The following is a 23,953-nucleotide window of genomic DNA, read 5'->3' on the forward strand; positions in this document are numbered from 1 at the left end:
AGCCAGTAAAATTTTCATACTCTTGGACAATGAAAGGCATGTTGCATTGATTTATCTGCCTTGATCTGGTACAGAGGTGTGATGTTACTGAAATGCAGGGCATTAATTGTACAGTTAGATTGTGCCATTACTCTTGCATGGAATTGTTATGCTCATGGAGAGGCATGCAAGCACAAGCAAAAGTAGTTCTTCAGTAGCAGAGCTGGTCTATCCTCTTTTGTGCTATAGTGTAGCAAATGTATATTAATCCTTGTAATTTTCAATCTGTATTTTCCTTTCCCCGTTGGCTTTGGAAATACGATGTTCTAGTAGATTGTCCTTCTGCCCAAATCTGCCTTGTCTATAAAAGTTTTAGCTTGGGAAAACTGAATTTAGAGCATGTAGTTAGGATCTTTAATTTTCTCTGTTTCTTCCTTTTCCACAAGGGTTTTGTTTGTTTGTTTGTTTGTTTGTTTTCTTTTCCTGTAACTTTGTAATTTGTCTTAGCATCCCAGAGCCTGTGAAATGCTTTTCATTCATGATTTAATAAGGGTGTAATACTGGTCAATGTCGTGACCATGACTTCAATAGCTAAAGTAAAAACCCCATTATCTCTTGGGTGATTTGCATTTGCAGTTCTGTTATGCTGAATTCGAGTGTCTTTTTGTGAAGAATTTCTCGTTCTGGCAATCAAAATTGTATTAGCAATGTAGAAGTTACATTAGCAATGCTGTAGAAAAGACAGGAGATGAGAGCAGTTGTAATAGTGGCAGTCTATTGAATTCTCTTAGCTATTAGCTTGGTAGGATTGGAAAGCTAAATAAGTCTTGCATTTTGTATATGAGTAAATGATCGCTGGATAATAGCACTTCACAGATGCATCCTTCTTTGGTAGATTTCAATTTTTCTTTGGACTTGTAGGGTGGCCCATTTCATTAAGGTTGATACTTCACTGCTTTCTGAAACCAGTTAGAGCTAGTTTATTCAACAGAAACCAAAATGTGTAAAGTTGGAGAAGATACTGCGTGGAGCCTGAGATATCAATAAGGATGATAGAGAGTGTTGCCTAAAATCAAAGGAAAACTTTTTGAGACAACATTAGTTAGGGTAAAGAGCAGTTCTTTAATGGGAGTTTTCAAAGTATAGAGAGACACACACTGCCTTCAAGGACAGGCTCATGTTTCTTTAGGTGAGGCTTGAGGCTCTTCATGGCTTGCCTGGATGAGATGGGGGGAGCAGGAGGCCCTGCTCTGGCCACGTTTACCTGAGTGTATAGAGACAGCAGTGTGCAGCAGTACAGGGATACTTACTGATTTATGACACTACTTAATTGCCATAACTAAAGGTTACATTCTATTTAAGACTTGACCACTCACAAAACCTCCTTCAGGTCCTTGGCACACCTCCCCTGGAACTGAGTGAGAGGTCTCAAGACCCCTTACTTCTTCACTATCATCTTCCTCACATTGTGTTCCTTCTTTGGAGCATCTCCAAGGTCTCTGGGCCTTCTATTGCTTTGATTAAAATGTCTAAAATAGTATCTGATTTTGACAATAATATGTACTGTTATTCAAGTCTTGGTACATGTGTACCCTTAACACAGCAATTCAGGAATGTAGCACAAAGTTAAAGCTGTTAGAAACTGTTAGTTACTACCTCGAAGTGATATAGCTATATAAAAATCTACAAATATATAAAATCCTAAGACATTAAGAGAAAGTCCAGTTCCATTTTTGGAAGACAAAATTGATGGGTTTCTTAACAGTATTGATAGCATTTGCAACACAACCTCTACCTCTTAAGGCCTGAAAGCTAAGCACTAAGCATATTTATGTCTAAGATGAGGAGACTGTATATTCTGGTTCTTACCTTTTCCTCTGTGCAAGATGAAGATGCTTCCTAAATGGCCAAACCCCTTCTCTTATTCATCATCTCTAACTTGGTGGGGTGTTTTCCTTTTCATATCATTGCCTCAAGAAGCCCATCCTAGTCAGAATCTGTAGACACAAAAAGACACACAATGTGTAGCAGAAGATGACCAGTTTCAAAGGAAGGTTGAGATGATTAACTTTCATAGAAGAAGACTATGATGACACACAAGGATAGTAGACATACAAGAGCATAGAGAGTGTAATAGTAAAAGGACTGACAGTTCAAATACTGGATTCTGGAGAACTTACAATATCAGGATATGAATCAAGGTGGATTTACAAGAGGAGGTGATGCTTTTGGACATGAGGGTTTGGTTTAGTCTGACGGGATGCAATGTAGTAGATGCTATGTGTCAAGGTGAAAATAAGATTCTTAGTATCATCATCACTGTTACAATCTAGATTGTATGCTTTGAAATTGTCTGTTTCCTTCTGAATAGTATTTTAAAATATTTTTTGTCCAAATACAATATTTCTTGAGGTAAAGCAACCATATCCAATGGTGTCATCACTGAATAGATTTCTATTTAGGAATGCTTGTTTGTTTGTTTTTATCCTGTTTTTCCTAAGAATTAGAATGAATCATCTTTTTTGTTTAATTTCAAATACATGGCTTTTTTGGGTGTTGGATTATTTGGTTGGTTTTTTGTTTGTTTGTTTTCTTTACATTTTTAGTGTCCTGTTTATGTGCTTTTGTTTGTTCGTTTGCATTTCTCCACATGGCAAATTTTGCTATAAACCTGCAGTTTCTCAGAGAAACTAGTCTTGCAAAGAAGTGTGTACAGAATGTGGAGAAATTTAACTGGGATTATATAAAGGCAGGCTTAAAAAACTATGTGGGTTTTAATGGTTCTGTCACTGGTACATTGGGGGGAGGGGAAGAAAATGATAGTAAAATATATCTTCATCCTACTCATATACATCACTCAAAGATATTAATGTAATAGTTGATAAAGAATGTTCAGTTGCTGCTGTACCATTACTTCACATCTAACTCATGTTTCATAGTTACAAAACTTTTTTCTGATCACTTTTTAAAGCAAAATATAATTGATGTACTCTGCTTAGCTCAAAATAGGAGGTATTTGGTAAGAAAGCAGCCAGAAGAAAACAGTTTTTCCTCAGAGGATGCAGAGTGCTAGTAGCCTTCCATGTTCTTAATAAAAAGCCTTTTCCTGTGTATAAGTGGACATAATGCGTACAACACCAGTTTTAAGAGAAATTTTTCTTCACTTTCTGTGAGCTGTATATTTAAAGGATTAAAAGCATGACTAAGATCTCAGTAACACTGGTTTTGCATTGGTCTATACTATTGTCTTCATTGACATAGTGCCTAATATCTGAGTGTCTGGAAATATTTAGTGCCTGAAAAAAGACAGTCAGTTTCCAGGATTTCCCCCCTCCTCTTGCAGCTAACATCTCATTTAATGCATTAATTTGGCAGAGGTCTCTTTTCAGCTAAGAAGAACTTGTTTTCTGTGGAGTAAATTGTTTACCTGCCAGCTATATATGTTTGCCCTAGTGAATGTGAGTGAAATGGTCCATCACAAATTCATGTAACTGCATTAACCTTCTTGACACTGAGATTCTGAAAAGTTAAGATGAGGATAGAGGTGAATGATAGGAGGTGGTGAAAATGAGATTCTTGAACATGGCACACATTTTACTATGTGTAAATAGGCTTGGAAGCTAAGTGCTTTTTAGAGAGAAATTTACATTTTATTTGTCCCCTTTAGATGACTCTTGATAAATGGGAGGATTATATTTTATCAGAATTCCAAGTGGAAATGTTTTTAGTTCCTAATTCATGGTATTTTCTAAATTCAGACTTTGTGTTTAGACAGTTAGAAGTTTCAGGTATAGAAAGAAGAAAAATAAAATGGAGGGGAAAAGCTCCATTACAACATTCTTTATTAATTTGCATCAATTTCTTTTTATTCTCTGACACGCTCCAGGGTTCATTATTTATAGTTCATACTTTCTGTGAATAAATAAACACTGAATTTTGTGTAAGGAGCCCAGAAGTAGCTTTCTAGAGATGATTGATAAAACGTTTGGCTGAAGAATTCCATTTTTTAGAACAACATTTTGCCTTTATTTGCAATAACATAAATGTTATTCCACAAAAAAGGAGAAAGAGATCAGATGAAGGTGAAGAATGTAGACTTTGTCTAGACTGTTACATGGTCTTCAGAGTCTTTCATATATCTTTGAGAACAGATTTTTTGGGGGAGGGAGGAGAGGAACAAAGGAATGAATTTATTTTTTGTTTCATTTTTTTTTAGTAGTTCATTTTTTATTTGGCTAATCTCCTGTAGAAGGCAAAATGTTTTTCCTGTATCTAGACAGAGAAAACTGCAAACCTGCAACACCTCTCATTCCTGCTTTAGAAATGGACAAAATTACCACTTTGGGAAGGATAAGAAAAAAAGAAAATGTGACCCTAGCCCAAAACCAGAATCAGGATATAGCTTCAGAACTCAGACTGGGAAATGCTTCCAGGTTCTCTGATCTGGATGTAACTAAAGTCATGCCAGGAGTCACTCTGGCCTATCCACCAAGATAAGGTAGGAAGCTGAAAGAGTGTGATAACTTAGCATGTGCGGGACAACCAGGGGATCAGGCACAGCCAGCATAGGTTTAGGAAAGGCAGGTACTGCTTGACTGATGTGATCTCCTTTAATGACCAGGTGAACAGCATAGTGGATGGGGGAAAGGCTGTGGATGTAGTCTACCTGGACTTCAGCAAAGCCTTTGATACTGTCTCTCACATAATTCTCCTGGAGAAACTGACAGCCCATGTCTTGGGCAGGTGCACTCTTTGCTGAGTTAAGAACTGGTTGCATGGCCAGTCCCAGAGGGTGGTGGTGGATGGAATTACACCCAGTTCTCAGCCAGCCACAAGTGGTGTTCCCCAGGGCTCGGTGTTGGGGCCAGTCCTGTTTCACATCTCTATCAGTGATCTGAATGAGGGGATTGAGTGCACCCTCAGCACGTTTCCAGAGGACAGGTTGTGTGGAGGGTTGCCCTGCTGGATGTGAGGCAGGCTCTGCAGAGGGATCTGGACAGGCTGGATTGATGGGCTGAGGCAAATTGTATGAGGATTGCTAAGATCAAGTGTTGGGTCCTGCATTGGGTCACAACAACCCCATGTATTGCTACAGGATTGAGGAAGAGTGGCTAGAAAGCTGCCCAGCAGAAAAGGACATGGGGATGCTGGTCAACAGCTGACTGAACATGAGCCAGCAGTGTACCCAGGTGACCAAGAGGGCCAGTGGCATCCTGGCTTGTATCAGAAATAGTGTGGCCAGCAGTACCAGGGAAGTGATTTTCCCCCGTACTTGGCACTGGTGATGGTCCACCTTGAATACTATGTTCAGTTCTGTAGTCCCCTCACTACAGGAAAGACACTGTGGTGCTGGGGTGAGTCCAGAGTAGGGCAATGAAGCTGGCAAAGGGTCTCTAGAGTAAGTCATATGATGAGTGACTGAGGGAGCTGGGGTTCTTTAGCCTGGAGAAATGAAGGCTTAGTGGTGACCCTATTGCTCTATATAACTACCTAAAACGAGGTTGTAACAGGGTGGGGGTTGGCCTGTTCTCCCAGGAAGTGAGCAACAGAACAACACAAGTCAGCCTCAGGAGATGTTCAGGTTAGACATCAGGAAAAAAAAATCACTGAAAGGGTGCTTAAGCTTTGGAACAGGCTGCCCAGGGAAGGAGTGGAGTCACCATGTCTGGAAGTGTTGAAGAAACAACTGGACATGACAGTGCTTTGGTTTAGATGACATGTGGTGATTGGTCAAAGGTTGAAGTTGATTTTGGGTGTCTTTTCCAATCTTAATGATTCTGTGATTTTATGATTGTATGACTTCATTTCTTTTTTTCCTGGTCTGGCAGCCTAGAGACATAGGAAAGAATTTTCACTGAAAATTTTCATAAGTATTGTTACGCAAAAAGTGTTGGTTGTTTCAGTTATCGATGCTATCAGTCTTAATTTGAAACATGATAATGTTTAGATTCAAATGTTGCACACTGGTTATCAAAAATTATTATTGGGCAATATTTACTAAGTATTTAAGTGTTTTTTATCTCTCTCTCTCTTTTTTTTTTTTTCTGTGTACTGCATTTTGTGTTCCTCTATTGTAAGCAACAAAAGTCAGGAAAACTGATGTAGAAGAATGGGCAAAAGAGGGACTATTCTCTGTAGCTATAGTTTTTTTTCTGCAAGCACCTGCCATACAGAACTATTGGGATTTGCAGTTGTGAAACTGTGATCACAACAACACAAGACCTAGAGCTTGAGAACATCAAGGGAAAAAAAGAAAAATAACGTTATGGAGGCTCCAGAAAACACTGCCTCAGCAGCTTAGGGGAAAACTTAGGAAGCTGTGAACTACAGACTCTTGGCATTACTTTGGCTGAGATATTAGTATACTCAAGGCAAAATATGCTTTGAGAGCATTCATGAATGAAAAATTCCTGTTAGATCACTTAACATCAAAGATACAAAAATCAGGGTCACATAGAAAGAAGGTAGAACTTTTGCCTGAGTGCTTCTTTTTTCTCAAAAAGGCAGAGTATAGAGAATTTCAAGGGTCTTTGTGTGTGGCTTGCTCTAGGTAGACATAGTTTATCCATAGAATACCTTTATTTTTAAACTATATAGTGTTATTTTAAGACAAACCCCCATAATTTACTTTATTTTTTGCTGTGTTCATATAAATAAACCCAGTACTTATTTTTTCACTATTTGAAAGTATGAGGTGACTTTGTATTCCCCTGTAACTTTCTTTTTTCATAATGGATTCTTTGGAAGGAAGGGTGTCCTCTCTTCCTAAGACTGCATCATTTATCAAACAGTAATTGCCATGGTACATTTAGATGCTCTATGACTTTGTAAATCATCACAAGGATTGCCCAATATCTACATTACCCAGTGCCTCAAGGTATTCCAAAATACAAAATCTAGCCACAGGCATTAACAACTCATACAGTTATTGCTGTCATATTTTGGTGCTGTTCCCAGAAATGCCACATTCAGAAGACTGTACTTTGAGGAATGATGCTGCATAATCAGATGGCTAAATTTGTTAGAAGCTGAGGTACCTCAACAGGGAGTACAGTGTTACCCTTGATGATCTTGGCTTCTGTAGTGGCAAACAGCAATGCCCACGGAATTTCCTGATCTGGTTACTGACTGATTCAATCTTTCAAACTATTCCCAACAGTGGCAGATTTTTTCATCCCGTCTTTAAGCCTAGCTTCAGGTCTCTTTTGTGAGAAAGCTATGCACTGGGGGAATGCAAAAGTGTCTTAATAGTCCAAATAACTACTTTAGAACATTATATCAGTTATTCCATGGCTGGATGTCTCAGAGTAGTTGCTCTTAGAGGCTGACTGATGTAAACTGAAGAAACTGAGAAATAGTGACTCTGTCCATTCTGGACTGTTCTAAGAACTAAGGATGAAAAAGAATCAAAAACCTGCTTTTTTATTTTATGATATGCCTAACTCATTAGCATTTGATGAAAGGTCCTTACAGGGCTGCTACTCTGTTTCCAACTGTGAACTGTGTATGTGTTCAGTAAGGCCATGTTCAAAAATTGTTGTCAAATGCCTATTGAATATATCACATAGGAGAACCAAGGAGGAAAGCATTTTATTTTTAGGTACACATATTTTACATAATCAATTCATGTTCATAGGTGCTGAGCTATATGACAAAAATTTCACTCTTTTTTCTACACCTGGTTCAGTGATGATGACTTTGGTTTGAGGCACCAACAAGCTCTCAATTTCAGTGATTTCCCTACTTGTAAATGAGCATCTCCCAAAGGTGTCTCTGTCAGGTCAGTGAGGGCTTTATCTGTCTGCCAGTGCCTTTTACTTCCTAAATCAGGCCTTTATACTACTAGTTTAGCTCAGAAGCCACTGAAAATGATCGTTCTGAATCTCATGAAAATGCAGTGAGTTTTGGTTGCAACTATGACAAAATATAACAAATACTAATATTTGTTACTCATCCTTCAGTCTACATAGTCTCAGATGCTGATCAGATTAATTGATGTCTAGTAGGACTATTGAAAGTATATGCTGATGATTGGTAAGATTTTTTAAAGGTTTTAAGAGAAGATCTTCCGTGAGTCCCCTGTGAGTTGGTTCATCTTGCATACCAGAGATCTGCTTTTAAACTGTAGACAGATATGTGAAAACTGGGCTCTTGATACAATTTATGGAAATAATTAAGAATTTTGGATGCAATTGACCTTTTCAAGGTTTTCTTTGCAATGAAATTAAGTATTTGTGATTAATGAATTAAGGAATTTGACCATATGAAACTTGATCTTGGTCAGTTTATGTTGTTCCACAGATTATATGCTATTGGCTTTCCTGCTGTTCTAAGGCCTTCTGTGAGATACCCGTGTTACTTCTGAAGGAAAATTTCTATACAATTGCGCTTTATTGTCATTTCTGTTTATGTATTACAGGACTCTTTTTAAGATAAAGGACTGCTCTTTTCATGGCTTACAATTCTTGATGTTTGACCATTTTTATAATTTTCCAACACATTTTCTTGATGGAGTTGTGGAATTGCTGGATGTCTGATATTTTTTAATGGTATTGAAAGTCTAGGATCTAGCCTTAAGTGGAGGTTATTATGGTCCATATTAGAGGCCTGAATCATCAGACTGTATTCTTTTTTGAACTTTTGCATGCCAGCAGGTTCCTCACAGTTTGTTGTGGGTTATTGGTGTCAAGAAATTTCATTCTTCTATCCTACATTGTTACTGAGTGGTTTTAGTCATATGTAAAAAATAGAAGCTACCCAGTTATGATGTATGGAGATCATGATGTATGAAAGAAAGAGAATATTTTATATGCTGGTTACCTCCAAATGCATTCTGTGTAAGACATCCTTTTGAAAAAAACATGGAGGGGTTTTATAGAATTTTCAATTATTCTGAATTTAAAAAGGGCGAAAAAAATTTAACGAGCATGGCATGTATTTGAAATAATTATAATGAATATGTTTTACTGTGTCATGTCCTATTCCTTTGCAAGTTTTGCTAAGCAGAAAACAGTGGACATGCGGCTGAATATTTTGGGGTTGGCAAAATGCAATGTAGAATACTTAGAGGACTAAGTTCACCATATAATCTAGAAATTTCATGTGTATTTCAGAATGAGAATCTCCACAAGTTGCCTGCTTAAATATATTTAACTCAAGGCATAAAATTTGAACTCCCAAAAGCAGAACAAACCCAGCAATTTTCATTTCAAGCCAATACAGAACATTCTAAGCCCACCACTCTTTTTGGCATTATGAATTAATTGCAACATAAAAATTTGGAAGGAAAAGATTTGCTTTATTATTTATAATAATAGCTGATCATGTTATATAACTCTAATTAATGACAAATAATTCCATTTCAAACTTGTACTGAGGAGTACCAAAGAAGGCAATAGCTAAGGTAGTGGTTGCTGCAGCACAGATCTCTGAATTCAGCAGCAACTGTTCATATTTTTCACATGAAAAGGGCTAAAGGATTAGACATGTATGGATTATTTTTTAATTGAAACTCATGTTAAAATATTTTTCAAATTAAAAAATCAAGTTCTAATAAAATATAATTTGTGCAAGTATATGTACATGTTCATGTATTCTTCAGCTCATTTTAATGTTTGATGGGTTTTATTGTCAAAAAAAAGATTGCAATCATCCACTTGAAAACCTTAAATGGCTTTTAGGTATAGTTTTGGGGGTTTTGTAAAGTAGTTATTGAAAAAAAACAAACAAATGAAAATTCAAATTCCTAAAAAAACCCAAACCAAGACCATCTGTAGTGGTTCTTTTACTGTGAATAATTGTCACTTGAATACCAGCTATGGGAGATTTGTTTTTATGAGGGCATACATTGCAGTTGGATCCTTGAGTGTAACTGTAGCATTTTTTTTTGTGCTCTGATAATCGGATAGTGATAATCTCTGTTCACATGTTTGGAAGCAATTACGTGACAAGAATCTAATTTCAAAAGAATAAGAGCTGTGTTTTCTATGTACAGATTTTTTTTCTTGATATCGCAAGTTCATTTTCAACTTCTGAGAATATTATTAAAAAAATTTAAAATCTTCCCTAAAATAATGTAAAGAGCTCTATTAAAAAACTCCTTTAGGAGTTAAATGCTGTATTTAAAAACAACAGTATAAACAATAAACGTTTGCCCTGATGTCCTGTTGTTTATTGAGGAGATGTAGTAATTGAAATATTAACTAAAACCAGATGATGACACAAAAAAGATGTTTATCACTTAACCGTCTGTGAATCTCAATTGCATGTTAGACATGTGAATAGAAAAAAAATGAAAAAGAACTGCAAACTAGAATGCTTTTAAGTGTTTGCAATATAGATTATGTATTATTGGAAGATTTAGTTTATTTGTAGAAACTTCAAATTGTTACTTTCATGCAGAATATCTTTGTTAGCATACTTACCTATGCTGGGAAAATTTTCTACAGATAGGCAATTACTTTTTGAAATATAACAAAACATTTGGAGTTTGTGGTGCACAGGAAAGAAAAGGATTTTATTGCTGGAGAAGTTTGTCACCAGAAGGGTCTTTTGAGGTACTTCTTTTTTGAAACTTTTGAAAATCAGGCTTCGATCAAGCTTACACCTTACCATTATCCTCCACATTAATATTGGTCACGTGTATATTTCAGGAGTCTGTGTGTACTCAGAGGAGTATTTCTACAAGTATTTTGCAACACTGTGCAAACAATCCCAAGTTACTAAACACATCTTCACAGTGACATAACGGTGCTGTTCAGCTCTCCAGATGGTGGGTGCTCTGCAGACAGCCCCCTGCTACACTGATACTTCTGATTCTGGACCTGAACTGTGGTCTTTGCATAGTACTACAATGCAGTTTGTGATGTACCACTTTGGTCAGTTAGGCTTGTTTCTCTCTATAACTCAGGGTTTATCTTCAGTTCTTAGAGCTTTCTGAGGTCAAATTTGTCCTTTGGTTTGCAAAGTGACAGCAGTTTTGCTTTTGTGGTATAGACTTCTAAAATATGTTTCTTTTGAAAGGTCTACACAACCATGTTCCTAGGTGTGGTTTGTAATTTTCCAGTAGCAGCTACCTGCTACCTGTCAGAATTTCCTCCTAAAATTATCTGTTCAATAGACTGCACTGTATGAGTCTATAAGACAGCACATATGAGACATGGATATGAGGGCTGACTTCTGCAGTTTACTGATCTCCTAAGAACTTGTATTCACTTCAAAGGAATCTGGATGAATCTCTTAGTTACTGCTCAAAGCACCTCTAGATTTTTTTCAGTTTTTGGAACTGAAGTACTAAAATGCCAACATATTTCGAGCTCATTCATTCATAAATATCTTTATTTTTCCAAGTAACAGCAGGACAGAGGAAGGCATTTGGATTCTCAACCAAGTAAGTGGAAAAAGAGGGGAGATACTGGGCTCATGACAATCACAAATTTGTTTTTGTTATGACCTGTAATCAACAGGGTATGATATTGCTCTTGCAGGCAGGAGATGTAAAGATGACTGACAGCCTAGAGCAAGCAAGGGCTAGCCAAAACCAGAATGTTCTAAATACAGTACAATGACTTTATATATAGCCCTACATTGAAAGAAATCTTTTCATTTCTGCTTCTGATGGGAGACAAGAGAAGATTTATTAGACTATAGGGAAGCTTAGAATCTTCAGCAAATATTCCAAGACACTGGAAACATTTAAGGCAACTTACTCAGTTCATGCAAACCAACATATTGATTTCCTGCCCTGGGGAAATGTAAAGGCTTTTATTATTACTGTGTTTTTTATTTGCTTGTTCAGTTAATTATTCTACACTCTCCAGTGCTAATTTTGGAGAATTCTAATTCAGTTAGTACATGGAGTGTTGATTAGCTGATGATTGAGATAACCCATTGCCAAGGGTTAATGTTTCTCTTGTGGGTGTTCCAGGGATCTATCATCACTCTTAAACCTTTATCTAACATTTGCTACATGGTTCACTCAGCACCAATGATTAAGTGGTAATTTAACTTTCTGCATTTGACTCAAGTCTTAGTAGAAGCGTTAAACAACGTACATTCATTGCACACATATTTTTGAATGTGTTTGTAATAGTAAATCAAAAGGATTTAGGGCCACATTCTTACCTGTTGGTTTGACTTTGTTTTTCTGTTGTTTTTACTCATATGATCTTCACAGAATATTTTAAGTTATAGGAAAAGAAAAGGAAACCAAAACTTATACAATGCCAATTACTACACTTTCTGCAAAACATCTTAAGTCAAATTTCAAGGCTCAATATGGCCTGTTGTCACTTGAGCTGTAGGACTTCAAAGTGTTCAGCTGATAGAAGAGTAATCTGGTAGTGAAGAGGGAGGTTGTGCTACAGCCGCCAAATCCAAATTGCAGAGGGTAACCAGTTTAGTTTTCTGTCCAAAAAAATCCATCTCAACCCACCGCTGCTTCTTTTGCTTCTAGAGATCAGGGAATGGGGTTGGTCATGAGGTCCCTGTCAAGACATGATCCCTTCTCTTTTAGTTTCCTCATGCACGCCCAGCGTAAGAGGGATGCTGGTGGTAGTGGTTGCCATCACTGCTGTATGTCACATTTTAGCTCTAAAAAAATACACATTTTAAAATATTTGCTTTTTTATATACTATAATTTTGGTAAACTGCCAAAACTTTCCTGAAAACACTGAGAGAAGGGAGAAATAATAGTTTCATTGGCAGCCCAGAAAAAACAGGATGGAATTTTGTTAGCTGACACTAGGTTTCTTGCAAAAGACTTTTCTTTGAATTTGGGAGAAGACGAATTGGAACCTTAGATTTAAATTCTCTGTAATTTTGTGTTGTTGCTCATTGTTACCAAAGTAAATCTTGGCTGTATTTAGACTGCAAATTGGGGTATAATTTGAAACAGTTGGGGCAGACTGGGCTATAGACAGGTTGAGCCATGACCTGGAACAGCTGTGTAGTTACTTTACTCCTCTCTTTCCATTTCCTCTTTCTTACACTTACTTTATCTGTTGAAATGAAACCTCACATACACAAAAAGGAAGGGAATTGTGTTTATACTTGGAGGCCTTGTTATATAGACAGCTGTGGGAATGAGGCCAAGGGGAAGACAGTAGATACAGAGCCATTAAGCTCCAAGATTTGAGGGGCTCTCATAAACTTTGTGTGAAACACAGTCAAATGTCCTTGTGTTTGCTAACAAGGCTATGGCTGTCACATAGAGACTTAAGTCTTGTTTTTCTGTTCTTGGCAAGGAGGCTGTAGTAGGTGTAAGGGTACCTACAGCCCATTTCATGACACTAAGTTTTTCGTAGTGCTGGAAGAAGATGGAGCTGTTGTTTCTTCTGTGTGACTTTTAATGGTAGGCAGCTGATTCGCTATGATGACTTAAATAAAGTAGGAAAGAATTAAAATATGTTTCTTCTTGTGTCTCTTTTGAGAACAGAACAATGCCTGGGGATATAGGACTGTAGCAATCACTGTTCTACTTGACTTGAATCAGGCTTTTGCACAGTTATCATGAAAGATATTCACTTGATATGTCAGAGATTATAGTTCAAGCTGTTCTTCAGTTGCTAATACCAAATGACTCTGCTCTGTAAGGAGAAATAATGGTCTGAGTAATTGATGTAGTGATTCACTGGCATGAATTAGACATAAGTGAACATTGAACATCTGCTATAACCTTTGCAACTGGAGTCTGGCTTCTTTGAGTCAGGCAAGACTGCCACGTTGATGGCATATTCTGTCTTTCTTGAGAAACATACATATATTTACAGATCACTGAAGAACAGAATAACTAATTGCTTGAAGTTGGAAGGAATCAGTGGAGATCATTTTGCCCAAATCCTGTGCTCAAGCAGGGACACCTACAGCTGATTGTCCAGGACTATGTCCAGACAATATGTGAATATCTCCAAGGAAGGAGACCCTACAACTTCTCAGAACAGTCTGTGGTGGTGCTTGATCACCCTTACAGAAGAAAAGTGTTTCCTGACATTCACAGAGAATGTCCCATGTTTCAGTTTGTGCTCATTGCCTCTGCCTGTTATTGAGCATGATTCAATATCTGAAATTTTGAATTAAGAAATTTCCTGCTAGAGAAATTGAGAGAAATCGAGAGAAATCTATTTAATCAATACTTGAATGCTTCTAATCTTACTGATTGTTTTTTAAGGCTTCTAAGATGATTGCTTCAGATTGCTGTTGTACTTCAAGTTTGTTGTTCTCTACTCTCTGACTTCCTCACAAGTTGTTTTTGAGAAAAGATTGTTCATTCTTCTTTACCAATCATTTTGAGAAAAGTAAGTAGGTTGGAAAAATACCTTTCTTACAGTTTAAGTCATGTGGGTTTTAGTCCATAGGTCTATGTAGGATCTGGTTCTGTCTGCCCCTAGCTCATGATTATAATCTCTACAAAGGGAAAAACTGCCTAGAATAAACAATTAAATACCTTTTGGAAGGAGAAGGGGCAAGTGATAGGGACGAAGACGATGTGTCAAGTTAGATGAAAGGGAATTATGTCTAAACGGTCCAAGACTGCAGTCCAGTGAAGACACCTCTGTACATCCATTGTGGTTTGAGACACTTATTTTCACCTGATGATTTAAAGCAAAATGTAGAAAAATGGAACTAGTAACCTCATTGGCCTTTTTTAATATAATTCTTTCTACTAGGATGAAAGCCATTCTTGCTTTATTTAATTTTTGACTGCTCAATTTTTAGGCATGTTTTTGTGTTAAAATTTTAGTTTGATAATCTCAAAGTTTAGCAAGGTTTGTAAAGAGAGTTAACATCATTCATTTTACTAAAAAATATAATTTACTTAAAATGGTGATGTTCTGGATGGAGAAGACCATCTTCCAAGGGTTTGAAACCAAAGCAGCAAACATTAAAATGAATACTTGCTAGCAACAAATGCTGTGAACATTACATCCTAAGGAAACATAGACAGAAACTGATTCACAAGATAATTATCAGTTAGGCAATTTTGAAGGCAGCACCTCTGTAGCAGGTATAAGTGCTAAGTACATGGCTCAGTCATGTAAAAAATGGTGAAGATAGGTTATAACAAAAAATGAAAGCTTCTCCAGACAAGAGGCACAGAGATCTCTTTGGAGTCTCTAGTTTTGAGTTACTCACTGGAGTTAAGAAATTTAGTGCATAGGTGTATCGCAAAGGTTTTATTTACTCTGGGTGGAGAAACAGGAAGTAGAGGAATGTTATAAAAAAAATCAGGAGTAACCAGTTTTCTTTCTTGACTGATAGTGTGAATTTATTCTGTTGCAGTGTTTGGTGGGGCTTTTTGTTTGAGTGTCTGCTTTTAATGCTTATAGTTTCTGTGATGGTGGGTGGAGGAAAATGTATCACGGGCTCAGGAGATGTGGATTTTAGTGATATGTTATGGATGGAATGACGACTGCTGCAAGAAGGAGGTGTTCCTCATTTGTCGTAATTGTGTGTCTGGTCAAAGTTGGATATTTTTTTCCTGCATGAACTGTTCACTTGCAGTTCTGAATTTAGTAACATTGTTTCACGGCATCAGGGTCCAGAAATGTCAGCGGCTCGTCTTGGAGGGCATCAGAGCAGGTCCTGTCTGCCAGTACCTGTGACCCCAGCCAGGAGCAGGGCAGGTGGGGACTCTGGGGCACCTCTGTCGGGCTGAGGTCAGGCTGGACCATTGGCCTGATGGTGGTCCTGGCTCAGCAGGGCCATTTCAGGCAGAGCAGGGCTGTGGGGAGCTGGAGACTGGCCCTCCTGTGGCACTGCTGGGGCAGGAACTGATGGCCCCTGGGAGCTGCCATGGGGTCCTGGGGCTGGGGACAGCAAGGGGAACCCTGGGGGCAGTCAGAGCTGGTGGTGCCTTCAGGGACATGCTAGGTTGAAAGATTTTTTGCAAATATTTGCTTTGGAGATGCAATATAGATAGGTCGTGTGCTATGATTTGACTTACTAACATTTTAGTTTCATTCTGGAGAACTGGGAAACAGCATGAAGATGAACATGAGCAAGAGCTCAGTTTCCAAGAGAAGGAAGTCTCACAGCCTTTGTTGATGTTGTTGTGAGTTGGGGCCCTCTGCCTTCTACCGCTGGCATCTTCCCAGTTACACTTCACACTGAACTGGAATAGCTTTCCTGTGCATGTCTTGTCCCCTGGAACAGTGTTTCAATAGTATAAGAATGGAAATTTTTGCAGCTAGATAGGAAAATTCTAAAACCAGACAGATTTTTATGTCCTCGTTTCAGTTTGATGGCTGAGATTGCAATTTCTTTTACCTTACACTGCATTTGTGTTGGGTGTGTGAAAAACACCTCAGTGGCTTAACCTGCAGTGCTGGTATTTGACACATCCATTACGTAAAAAAAAGAAAAATTTTTCCACTTTTGAGATGGTTTTCATTTATTAATTTTTCTTGAATGAATTTTTAGTAATTTCAGTCTTTCTGGCTATGAAAAGTTTAAGATAATTTCTTCCTGAATTACTTAGGATCTTGGAAAAAAAAGTCATAAGGGAGAAACGTAGATATATTTATCAACATTTGCTTGAACATAGAGAGGCATATCTAATTTCATCAAAGGTAACTGCTTTACTAGTAATAACTTGGAAGTGACAGAGATAATTAACATTACCTCAAGCATAGCAAGAGCTTTGCTGTAATAGCAGTTTAAGTGCTTTTTCATATATTTCTTGCTGTTAGTTTCAGAAACAGAAAAAATATTAAAAGGCCCAAGGAGACTTAACTAGATACTTGAAGTGAGGACTAAAAGATCATCTGAACTCCATGCCACTGGGTGGATTATTCTGTCTTCTATTCATCTGATTCCCTATCTGCAACCTCTGAATACTGTACCTTGACAAGCTTGAGGGCTATTATGTGGAGCTCTTGCTGTTCCATCTGATCTTTAATTTCAATATGTCTCAGCATGGTCTTGAGCTCTCTTTGGATTTTGTTGCTTTGACTTCAGTTTTGTCCTTAGTCCTTTTTTTTTTTTTTAATCTTTTCCCCTCTGCTTTCTGCTGTCTTTCTCCTTTAGCTGTATCTTGGCCTCCTTTTCCTCCTCCTCCTTAATCTCAGGCTTGGCCTTTCTCTCATTCCTGGCTTGAAATTCAACCTTTTCTTTTGACACAGGACTAGCTCTCTCCCCTTCTCTTTGACCTTAGACTTAGCATTTCTCATGTCATTTGGTTCTTCTATGTCTTGTTGTACATGCTTTTTTGGCATTGTTACTTTCTGGCCTGGAGTTTCCCTGAGGGGATTTATCATTCCATTTACCATTCAGAATTTCTTAACATGGCAAATTACTCTCTTCTGCATCATCAACATTTCTCTGGTCTGTGTTGCTGTTTTGGACTCAGGCTTCATGAGTTTAATTCTTCTTGACTTCTCACAGCAGTTTGCAAATTCTTCAGAAGCTTTGTTTTGTTTTTATTCAAAGTGAGTCTAACATCTTTGTTTCCAGCCTGGTTGTTGTATTTTGGATTTGTTTTGGTTTTTCCTCTCAGCATAGTTTACTTTTTTTCTGGAACTTTCCAGGTTTTTGACCTGTAGTATTAATTATTGTTTGGAACCTCATTGTACCAATAGTGTCATTCTTAGATCCTTGAAGTTTTGTAATGAAATGTGTATTTTATGCTTTTCAGATATTTACCTTCATTTATTTTCTGGATGAGAAGATCTCAGCCAGTCTTATATGTTGTGTCACACATAATATCTTTATTTTGATAGGTGGTTCAGGATGATTCTGATGCAGCCCACATGAAAAATTAACCTGTGTTTTGCCAGTCATATTACCAAAGACTCATCTCTAAATAATTTGGAAGGCAAGATTTCTCAAGAAATATTAGTCCTTTTTTGAAAAAATAATGTCCACTGCAAATTCACATCACTTGTTCCTAGCTGCCATCACACCTCTACACACAGCTTCATTTCTCCTCCCTATCTGCATCCTGTGGAGATGGCGTCAGCCTTTCCATTTCTGTGTTATTGCTCTGCTGCTGCAGCTGTATGTTTGTAGCAGCCCATTTTCTCTGAAGAGCGGTCTCAGTTTATTGCTTGTGTTAGGCTGTTCTGCCTGCTTTCTCTTTTCATCTTTGGTCTCTGCTAGACTTTTTTCTGCCTTTAGACCTTGCCACAGATTTGTACAATCCTAATTTTTTCATTTTCTTGTAGTTTCTCTCTGAAACCACCCACCAGTTTTATGGAATATTTTGGTTACTTGTGGCTCCTTCACCTCTGCCTTCAGAAGAGTGTCCATCTTTTTTTTCCTTCTTACTCTACTCTGACTATGCTACCACAATGGTATTCTTATGGGACAGGCAGAAATCAAGACCAGAGGTACACAGAGAAGTTCATAGGTTTAACTATTTAGAACAGAAAGAGATGAGCAGCAAATCATGAGGAATTACTATGTCAGAGGAAGAAAGAAGAAACATAGGTTTCACCATATCTTTCTGGTCTGCTTGAAGACAAGGAGGGTAACTCAGAATACGTACATTTAGAAGGAGTGTGTAGATGAGAGTCTTCCTGTCTTTTTCTGGTGCGCTTCTTTCAATTAAAATTGAAAAATGGTTCTGCAAAATGAGAATTTTTTTCTTATTAGTAAATTTCCTCTCTTTAGGCAAAGAGAGAGTTGGTGTATTTTTAGCAAAGAGAAAGTTACATTTCACTGCCAGTGCCTTATGTGATACTTAATTACACTTGGTTCAAGTAAAGAAAATACGATGCCAGCACTCATTTCTTAGATACCTGAAAATCAACATTACCTCAGTAGGTGTATGTCTAGAGCAGATTGCTTGTTTTCTAACTTAAAGACCACAGTTGGACTCATGAAGATTAATAAGCCTTCTTCAATTCAGGATCCCTATTTCCCCCCCTAAATACAAAGGAAGCCTATGGTCAGATTTAGTTATTTCACTTTCAAATACCTTAATTAGTGAAAAAAGTTACTTCATTTGCATATTTCTGATACTCCTCTACCTGGTCTGCATCTATTTCCTGCTGTGAAATCTGCCTCTAGCTGGCTTTCCTCTTCTGAACAACCCCCTCCTCTCAAACTATCAAGGCAATAAACAGTTGAAATAGCAACATTTGCTTAGCTGAAATTCTGCGTTCTGGGCTATTGGTGTTGAGAGAACATCATAGAACTGCTTGGATGCATTTACCCGTGCTCTCAGGTGCACAGTCTGATTCTTGGAGTGTCCTGCGCAGGGTCAGAAGATGGACTCGGTGGTTCTGATGGGTTCCTTTCAACTCAGTATATTCTATGATTCTATGACCCGTTGTTTAATCGCTGATATTTTGTTGATAGTTCAAAAAATTTGAAAATTAATGGCTATGAAATGGTCACTATGTATGAAGTTTTCCGATTTAGCAGTGGAGAGCTCTTTATGAAACTTTTCAAAAGAAAGAACTTGATATGAAACTGAGTCAATGGGGAAAAGTGGGTAAACAATATAAAAGTTACAGGTTTAAAGATGTATTTAAAGATGCTAAGGTTTAATTCAAAAGGGTACATTTTCTTAGGGAGACTTCATGAACCTATCTGCTGAAACAGAAGTTAATTACAACAGTCCAGTAATTGTGTTGAATAAAACTGAACATCAAAGAATAAATATTTTTTTACCTTATATCTAGGTATTGCCAAGAGGTCTCAGAGAAATTAGGGATAGCTGAAGAGAGTGAGTCATCATGTTCAAAACAAAATGAAAGAAAATTTTAATGAGACAGAGATTTTATTTCACAGAATCACAGAACATGCTGAGTTGAAGGGCACCACAAGGATCTTTGAGTCCAGCTCTTAAACTGGCACAGGACCATCCTCAAGAGTAACACTATGTGCCTGACAGTATCATCCAAAGGCTACTTGAACTCTGTCAGGCTTGGTGCTGTCACCATTCCCTGGGGAGTACTGTTCCAGTGCCCACCCACCCTCTGGGTGAACAGCCTTATTCTAATATCCAACCTAAACCTCCACTGACATATTTATAAGATAAAGACTGAGATAACTGTGTAAATACAGTAACAGGATGCTAATATTGGATGCTTCTTGTTGTATCACGTATAGGATCAGAGGCAGTTGTGATAATTCTGAGAAATGAGTCAAGTAAGTAAGTGGAAACTGGGTAACATTAAAACTAGGGCCATTATAGCATAATTGGATTCAGGTTATGTATGTGTCTGTGGAATGGTGAGCAAACCTGTTACAGATTTCAGAAATATATGCTTCGAAGGACTGCAAAATTCCTTTAATATTTCTATTAAAATTTTATAATTGAGGAAATCAGTTGTCCCAAATATGAAGATAAAGTAGCTCTTATAATGAAAAATATATGTAGAGAATGTCTATATTTTGTCTTAGAATTTAACTGCTAGTTTTTCAACGTGTGCCCATGCTTCCTGATATAAAGGAAGTTCAGTATTTGCTGTTGCTTTTTTGAGAGCAATTACAGAGGTAAAGTCTAAACATGATCTGTTAAATGGGCACTGTGGTTTACTAGAATGTATAAAGTTTAAACTGTTAATCTAGTCATCTGCAAATATCAGTCTGTCAAGGGCAATTAGAAGACAATTTAAGACAATGTGAAGGTGAAAAGGATAAATACATATGTTACAAAGATAAACTTGGAAAATCTAGTGCACAGATAGTACTTTCTTCATTCATTTTTTATGCCTTAGAGCTGGAGACTTTTTTGGTACCATGGAGAGACAGTAAATGAAATCCTCATGTTTACCAGTAAAGCTGAGGTGACTTTTGTTCTATTCCCTTCCTGTAGCAGGAATTAAGCTATAAAGGTTACTGAAATAAAGAAAAGTAAGTTTAAAATAACTGAGAAGGGAAGCTGTGGTAGCCTTAGCAGATTTTCACTGCCATTCACAGCCATTCCTTAAATCCATCCTTATTTCTTATATCCTAGGTTTAATCACCTACTACTGTTGGAGAATTGGAATGGCTGTCAAAGTCTATGTGAGCAGTGAAATCTCCAGTAAAAGTGCCACTCTCATGTGGAGGGATTTAAGACATTACCATAGCTTGGAATAAAGATTGTCCTAAACTTCAACATCTGATTCCTCAATGGGTGTGTATAAAATTTGCAGTGTTGCCAGGCTTCCCCTGCAGCAAGTGTCCAGATGGTCACTTTGACAGTTTAGCTAGGGAGTTTCACACGTCCCTTATTCATAAGCAATACTGCTTTGCTTCTGTATTTCAGAATTTCTCCTTTTCAAATGTGTGTTTAGCCATCCACTAGTATTAATTCCAATTTATAAGGATAATCACTGTGTTTACACAGAATTGAGGCCTATGTTTGCAGCTGTTGCAATAAATTGCACTTACAGGGAGTGGTTTGGCTGTAGTGAGTCAAAACATCAATGAGAAAGTATTCATTGTGATTAAAATTTGCAGAATCTGTAATCTCTCTGCTGATAAATTTAATGAAAATAAGAATAAATAATAAGAAGTGCCTTGGTACTTTATGAGGGATACAGAAATAAGTATACAAGCAGTATGTGAGTTTCTCCTCCAAAATATGTGCAGCTCTAAATGCCATAAAAGCAACTTGGCTGGCTTTTGAGGGAAGAGAAGTATTTAATTTAATAGAATCTTGGAACATATTAAAATTACCTGAAATAAATTTCTTAACACTATTAAGGTTGGAGTTTTAAATTGCAGTGTCTTAAGGTAGTCCTGAGAGAACAGACTTTTGATAAATATTGGCATTTAATCTATCTAAATAGTCTATCTAAAATGGATAGAGTTTTGAGAAATAGTCTATCCATTGAAATGTCATTTGAAGTGTAAACTACAGTTTTGAATTATACCTAGGAAAGAATAAAAAGTAGTCAAACATCTTTTTAAAAACATTTGAATATTTATATTTTAATATACTTAAATATTTGAATTTTATATTGGAATATTTGAATTTTATATTTTATATTTGAATATGTATAATATCTGTTTTTACAGGTGATTTACTAAGTAACCTTTTTTCACTATTTGTGAAACATAAGCATGTTTTTCTAAATTTATTTACTGAGGAGCACTGTATATTTCTTCCTAACAGGAAAAACTGCTGTAAGAAAAATGACATCATGCTTCCTCCTATGGGGGGATCCTGAAGCCTTCTCAAAAATACAACACAGTGGTAAGTACTAAAAATATGTTCATAACAATTCTGTTTTCTGTAAAAATATGTAAAAGAAATTATAGCAAGTGTCTGTTACTGGTGTTGTTAAATGTGTTTGAAATATATCTTTGCAATATACACATCCAGTTAAAACATTGTTTGCCATGTGTTCATAAAATGGAACATGGAATATAGTCCATTCTAAACACTAATGCTGTTTTGTGCCTATTCATGATAAGCATGAATTGTTACTATTTTTCAGTTCTATAAGTATAGGATGATACCAATCAGTTTGTAGTTAAAGACACGAGGTTAAATTTGGCCATTGTGCCTCCATTACTTAGTAAGGGTTGGGGTTTCCAGGCCATACAGCACCAGAGAGAGATGACAGTCTTCAAGTTTGCAGAACAAGGCTGGGTTTCAAAGTTCTTATGGTACTATATTAAAAAGGAGCTTGATTGCTGTTTCATATCATTACCATAAAGATCTATTTTTCTCTCATTTTGTTAGCAAAATATAAAATATTTCAATATATATATAACATACACAGAGACACACACATATGTATATATATGCCCACACATATATAAACATTCTATCAATATAGATATGTGAGAAGGGTTTAATTTAAAAATCTGTGCATAGAATATATTCTATTTATAAAACACCTTATTACCTTATTCTAATTACCATTCTTTCATGCTGTTCCTGAAACACTGATTAATGAGAAGGGAATGACATACACAAATGATCAGAAAAGTTTCTCTGATGCACATTCTTCCTTCTTAGTTCATATTGTCCATGAAGTTCAAAGCAGATGTAACTTTTTCTGCAGCCATTGGACTAGCTGCAGTACAATCATGTTTCAATTTCATATTAACATTGGGTCCTAAATTCAAGGAGAAGGAATAGTAAAAGATCTGATGTGATAATAAAGTTGTGAATAAGCAATAATTCAAAGTATGACAGGTTAGTTATAAGAATCAAGGGTACCATTCTGTGAAGTGTAAAATTCAGATAAAGAAAATAACAGCTTTGAAAACTCCTGTGACTTTTGCATCACTGAACCATGTTTATTCCAGTTTGTGGCAATTTAAATGTAATTGAATAAAAAATGTTTCATGAACAGAAGTCTGTTTAATAGTTTAGCATCCACACTGATTATGATAACATCTGAACTCTTAGGGGTTACTATAGTGAATATGCATGAATGCCATACACAGAATTCAATTACTTCAGAGAACTCATGACATTTTTTCAGGAAAAAGCCAAGCAGCTGCGATAAAAGATACAATGTGGATATAAAAAGTACAAAACTGAAGAGTAAAAAGATGAAATAATAACTTAATTTCTTTGGAACTAACAAATATTGGTAGATTTACATTGTCTTGCACTAGAATAAGCCTCTGCCATGTTCCAGGTAGGAAAAGTCTCATCTGTAGATCTATCACAATACCCTGAGATAGGCCACAGAAGCTGAAGAAGGGGAAACTGAGGGATACTGTGATTTTAGTTTTCTCAGCATTTTGTTTGTTCTTCATAATGCACAGAAGAAAAGTCAGAGAGAAGGAGAAGAAAAGGGAGCAAACAACATTAAAATAGAAAAGTGAGATGGAGCCTATTGATGTCTGGCTTTTAACTCACACTGCAAGTTAGTGGACATCAGAAGCCAGCTGTGCCTTTTGAAAATTTCCTTGTTCATGTGAAGTGATAATTGGACTATACATTAATGAAAAGCAAAAAAAAACCACAAAATCCTAAGCAACAAAGAACAGGAAAGCAGAAAATGAAGCTCTAAATCGGTATCAAATTTATTTCAACTTCTCTGTTAATTTCCTGAAATATAAGTAGCCACAAAC

The 23,953-nt window shown here is 36.8% G+C and overlaps 1 protein-coding gene across 3 annotated transcripts in view; it reads left to right on the plus strand.

The window, feature by feature from the left end:
* The window catches only part of NLGN4X (neuroligin 4 X-linked), a 176,996-nt gene that overhangs the window by 8,374 nt on the left and 144,669 nt on the right, over positions 1-23,953 (plus strand). For 2 of the 3 annotated variants that reach the window (XM_071566109.1, XM_071566287.1), the window contains exon 2: positions 22,032-22,112. The gene's annotated coding sequence lies outside the window, so the exon portion shown is untranslated. Of the gene's footprint in view, positions 1-21,003; positions 21,048-22,031; positions 22,113-23,953 lie in introns of those variants that run through there. The other variant, XM_071566194.1, reaches the window with a different exon arrangement.

Source organism: Pithys albifrons, chromosome 1 (assembly GCF_047495875.1).
Source record: "Pithys albifrons albifrons isolate INPA30051 chromosome 1, PitAlb_v1, whole genome shotgun sequence".
Classification (NCBI taxonomy): domain Eukaryota; kingdom Metazoa; phylum Chordata; class Aves; order Passeriformes; family Thamnophilidae; genus Pithys; species Pithys albifrons.